This window comes from Humulus lupulus, chromosome 5 (assembly GCF_963169125.1).
Source record: "Humulus lupulus chromosome 5, drHumLupu1.1, whole genome shotgun sequence".
NCBI lineage: Eukaryota > Viridiplantae > Streptophyta > Magnoliopsida > Rosales > Cannabaceae > Humulus > Humulus lupulus.
In genome coordinates this window covers 144,864,554-144,870,375 of record NC_084797.1, presented here as the reverse complement: position 1 = coordinate 144,870,375, position 5,822 = coordinate 144,864,554, and the positions used below count along the sequence as shown (strand labels likewise).

At 34.6% G+C, this 5,822-nt stretch overlaps 1 long non-coding RNA gene across 1 annotated transcript; it reads right to left on the bottom strand.

Moving 5' to 3' along the window:
* Positions 1-445: 445 nt before the first annotated feature.
* On the bottom strand, positions 446-3,943 carry LOC133780650 (uncharacterized). The gene is made up of 3 exons (XR_009869477.1): positions 3,368-3,943; positions 3,207-3,285; positions 446-529 (listed from the first exon to the last, which is right to left on the bottom strand). It is a non-coding gene; the product is annotated as an uncharacterized LOC133780650 (long non-coding RNA).
* Between the last annotated feature and the right edge of the window lie 1,879 nt (positions 3,944-5,822).

The following is a 5,822-nucleotide window of genomic DNA, read 5'->3' as shown; positions in this document are numbered from 1 at the left end:
AAGGGATAAGTTTCGACTTCTCCAGAGTATGTTCAAGGTCGCAATATGGGAAGTGATGGGATTACGTATGAGTAAATTAAGATAGAAACAATAAGAAATTTTCTAAAGGAATGCCTTGGGGGTTTGAAGCACTGGGAATCGAGAAGACACCTCAGCTTTTACTTGAAGCATCTTCGAGGATTGTCATACCCTTGACTGAAATAACATAGAAACCAAAAGTTTTTCTGAATGGATAGTTGTGTGCTAGTGTAACGACCCGGATTTTCAAGACTCGATAATGCGGAAATATAAATGTTTTCATTTAACAAAATGTCTCAAAAACCCATAGAAAAAAAAAAACTTTTTAAAAATTCGTATGGCCATACTTAACATTTAGTTACAAACATGTTTTATAAAGAGTAGAGTGAGCCTAGTTTAGGAAAATTACACAACATTTCAAAAATAAAACGGCTTCCCAAAAGGTCGGTCCACATGTACATTTGCAAGGAAGACTCCAGTGCTCACTGCTCTGCCTTGCCCTTGCTCTTACCTACAACATGAAACAACTAGGTAAGCGAAAACGCTTAGTAAGATCAACTTTCAAACAAAGCAGATAGAGAAATAGGGATCCGGACCCATCAGGACCCTACACAATCAATTTCAAGAATGCTAAAGCGTCCTGGCAAACTTATGGTCATGCCTGATAACCAAGGATAGATTAATTCATATCTAGATAAAAATCCTGCACTCAGAAAAATCCCAGAACAAGCAGATATATTATATCACAGCTAATTCTTATCAACAATTATATCCCTGCACTCAGAAAATCCCAGAGCAAGCAGATATATTATATCACAACTATATCTTACCAACAATTATCTCCCTGCACTCAGAAAATCCCAGAGCAAGCAGATATATTATATCACAATATAATTCGAGACCAACGCTCGACAATTTCCAACAATTCATGCGTAACGCGCCCTCCAACATAATTGCTAATCTGTAAAAGAGAACCGAGTCTCCACACTAAGATCTAGCCAATAAATATTCTCATCAAGGATAACTATCGTGTTACCTAGGGCATCGCTACTTATTCAAGAGTGTAATCCAATTTACACGGTTTTACGGAGACTTCTATGTTAATCAGTGGTGCTGGTGAGCAGCTGCCCCTAGGGTGTTCAACCTCACTCAATCTTGGCAACCCCTAGTATCTCTAGGCACTCTCACGGAATGGCCAATATTCACGGCTGCTATCCGGGAATAACTTATCAGAGCACTTGCTCGGATTCTAACCGTCCAATGATTAAGTAAGCATGAGGGCCCCTAGGTCCCATTTATCTTGGCGCCCCTAGGTTTAACCAGCTTATCCTCATCTCATGGCCACTCGTCGCGGTAATGAACTGGACATAAATAAAATCAAGCAGTGTGACGGGGATCAACCGTCTAGGATATGACGGACTTCTACCGTTCATATTTTCTAAATCAGCACTCACTAGACTAACGTCTCTAAGCAACTTTCTATGACAGCCTATATATATGCATGTATCCCTATACTAACATACAAGACAATAATCATTTCATGTTGCAGCCATACAATATAAGTTGACTTACTTGGAGTCCTTAGCGCTCAGCAGGGTTTCACCCTCCAACGTTCAGTCCAGTTACGCTTACCCAATACTGTAGTTATCCATACAGTATACTCGGATTAATTATGGCACTCATAATTCATTATTATTATTTTGGGCAGTTTGGTCATTTTAATAAAAGTCATTTGTAAGGATTTACAATCCTTATTTGGTTTTAAACCTATTAAGGAAAGTTATACAAAATATTCGAGACTAAACCCTAAGTCTCGGGGAGACCTATCCTAAGGTCTCGATACCTAGGCTCGGGTATCACAATGGTATTTCCCCACAACCCGCTAAAAATCTTACTCTTTCAAGGTATCGCTATTAACCCGCACTTTCGATTAGTAGGTTAAAATATGTAAGATTTTAGCCGGTATTATATCCAGAAAATACAAATAAATTCCTTAATTATTTTTAAAGAAAATAAACTCTTTAAATTTTCCTTTATGTTTTCTTAAGGTTTTTAATATCAAAAAACCGTTTTAAGAAAAATTGCCTAATTTTTCTTAATTAGGAAAACCGTTATAAATTTCTCATCTTGACTAATTAATTTTCCAAAAGCAATTAATAAATTTTACTTACTAGGAAAATAATTTATTTAATTATTTTCTCAAAATATAGGGTTTTAAACCCTCTTTTAATTTATTAACTATTAATAAATTAAATCTCTTATTTTTAGAAAGAATAAAAACTCTTTAATAAAAATAATTCATTTAAACTCAAAGGGATAATTTTAGTGAAAATATGATTTCAAGACTTACCAATTTATATCTTGAAATAAGCAAAATTTTACTTTTGACCTTATGTTCCAAAATCTCATTTTTACACTAAGTGTGAAAAACCTAATTTTTACATTTTTAACTACATACTTCGTTAGTTCATATCTTGAAATTTACTTACCCAATTGTTACCAAAATTTCCCAATTCCATTTTTGTTATGCCATTTAGGTCTTTGTAAAATATTAGGTCAAAATGAGCATTTTTGATTGGTGAAATCATTTTCCAACAATGAGGTAAAAAATGACCTTATTTTCAAGTCCTTATTTTTTCCAAACTTTGACAGTTAATAACTTTCAAACCGTTTAATATTTTCTTACCAAATTTTACAGTGGACTAATAGGTTATGCCAGAAATATGTCCTCAAAATTTTAGAAAAAACTGGGTTCATTTGCCTTATACAGCGGCTGTCCAAACTTGGTTCCGAAAATGAGAATACGAAAAAACAGTTTTTTACCTAAACTTTGAAATAGCATAACTTACTCATTTCTAAACATTTTTTAGTGTTTCAAAAGCTCAATTTTATGTACTCAATCTCAACAACATCACAGTACAATTTAATTTTACAAAAACAATATACAGTGGCTGCTTGACCCCTTGGAAGTCACAGCTCAAAACATGTTTTGTTTTAGGGTATCCTACAAAACCCTTGGGGGTTTTGGTTCCCATTTTCAAAAATCAATACACATGCATCATAAAAATTATTAAACAACTACCATAACCTTATTACATCATCAACAAGAAACTCTAAGCATTAGATATACAAAATAATGCTTAAAACTAAAAACCCTACAACAAAATCATCAAAAGTAAACTTTTTACCTCTTTGGTGTTCTTGCTTAAGGTTTGGACCTTCCTATAAGCTTTGACTCCTTCAAAACCTTTCAAAAACCCTAACAAACTTCCCCCAACAACATAGTCAATTAGCTATTTGAAACTCTATGCTTAAAACTTTACAAAAAGCTAGATTAGTGAAAGTTTACCTTAGGGAAAATACTTCCTAGACCAAGACTTAGCCTCAAAGTTTCCTTGGTGTTCTTGGGCTTGAAAAATGGAGAGAACACTTTGAGAGGTCTTCAAAAAAGATGATAGTGAATGAGAGATGGAGAGTGATCGGTTCTTAGTGTGGGAATTGCTCACAATACTCTTCAAAATATCACAAGGTACTTGAGTGCTTTTCTACCCACTTGCCCACTTGACCTCTTAATTAAATGGCATTTAAATTTTATAAAATTTGGGTTCACACCACTCTAAAATAGCACATGGCCAGCCACCATTTTCCATATATGTGACCATTAATTTTTTTTATTTATTTTTTATTTTTTTATAAAGGTTAATAAAGGTTTATAAGAAGAAAAGTCCAAATTGACTTTTGACACATTTTTTCACTCTTATTAAGTTTTAATCACCAAACTTAACATTAATTAATTAAATTAAATGTCTCTCACATTTAATTTAATTAATCACATAATAAAATTTAACCTAAGGTCCATTCATGGAATAAAATTCCCCATTTCGGCAAAATTAGGCATTTAACACAAAATGCCCTAAAATTTCCATTTTCTTTTAGGTTTATTATTTTTGACCAAACTTTAACTTTTATGAATGTATTTTATGCCCAAAATATAATTGCCATGATTTTTCGTTTTATTTTCCGAGATTTTTACCCGATCAGGGTTTTTGTTTCGGTCCAGGACCGAAAGTCTTATCTTGACTTTTAAAATCACAAAATTCATATTTTGGCTAAAATATGAATGTATTTTATGCCCAAAATATAATTGCCATGATTTTTCGTTTTATTTTCCGAGATTTTTACCCGATCAGGGTTTTTGTTTCGGTCCAGGACCGAAAGTCTTATCTTGACTTTTAAAATCACAAAATTCATATTTTGGCTAGCAATAACTCATGGAATACTTACAAACAAAATATAATATTATTTAAAATAATATTCTTAACCCGGGGGAAAAATACCGACCCGAGTCGTTTAAAGGTACCCGAAAACGTAGGACGTTACAGCTAGATTCTTAGAAGTTGAAATAAGGGTTGATTCACATGCCATGGTATTAGAAAATGTATGTGATGGATTGGTACAGGAGGACGATGCGATTCTGTCCTTGCTTAGAACATGGAGTTATAGTACGGTGCATCAAGGATTAGAGTGCGCCCCTGTGTAGACTGAAAAGTTGATTGTTCGTGCCTCACAATGGATAAAGGAATAAGAACATAGATGCTCTACATGGGACTTTAAGTTGACAGTGGTGTCGGTTGGCACGGTTAGGGTGAGGTAACGATTGGGATTGATATAGAACCTGTGATTGATAATTAGCAGATATACCTTTATGAACAATGAAATACAAAAGAATGATCTTGTAGAAATGATTAAGAATCCTACAATTTTAGCATGGATAGGTTAAGATATGAGGATGAGATGAGTAATTCGATGGATGTTGGTGTCGAGGTAGAGATTCTAGATGAATCTTATACCACCCCTTATGATTATTGTATCCAAGAAGTTTGAATGGGCGTTAAGACCAAAATTTGTATATCGGGAGGCGCACTGTCCAATCCTTTAACAAGTGAGAATTGATAATCAGAAGTCATAGAGGCTATTGTGACTCTAGGGCATCCTAATAGAAGGATATAGGTATGAACCGTATGGGTGAATCACCTTAGATTGCAGGTAAGATGAATGGATACAAGAAGTTGTAACTCAACATATTAAGTTAGCACACCCTTGTTTGAGTGAGCGAATTATCGTAAGTATAAGTATAAGCAAAAGTAGAACGTACGTCTCCACGGGACACCAAAGTCGATAGTGTCGGATTGAGACCCATTAGTTCCCGGGTTTTGAAAAGGGTCATAGAGGACGATGATTATAAGATTGGGATTTGGAATTATTTGTTACCATCAGACAGACCGATAACCTGAAGGAACGATCCAGACTTTAAGAATTATACTTCGAATATATAAGTTTTCAAGACATTGAGGCAAATACGGTCCCTTGATTGGATTGTCAAGGTGATGAATGTCGGTCGATGGCCAAAGTGACTCTGAATAAGATATTGTGAAATAGGAAATGAGAAGTACTCATTCTAGGAAATGAGATGAGGAACAAGAACTATCCTGGTTCAAAATCGGTTCAGAGGACCAATGAAGTTATTAAGGATTGTTAGGGCAGAAGTGTCTACTTATTTGAAAGGACATAAGAGTTCACAAATTTAAACATGGGAACGTGGAGTTCCAGGATTGGAGACTTTGTATTTCTCTGAGTATTGTGGACTAAAAAGGATAAGATAGTTTGAGAAAGAAATAGGAGTTTTGATTATAGATTTGATAGACTTGTGAGATCCTAATAAGGATTAAGCAAGGGGACTACAAATTAGCCTTACCCCAGCATGGGTAGAGGCTCAAGAGGTATTACTGGTGCCAATGTTAAGG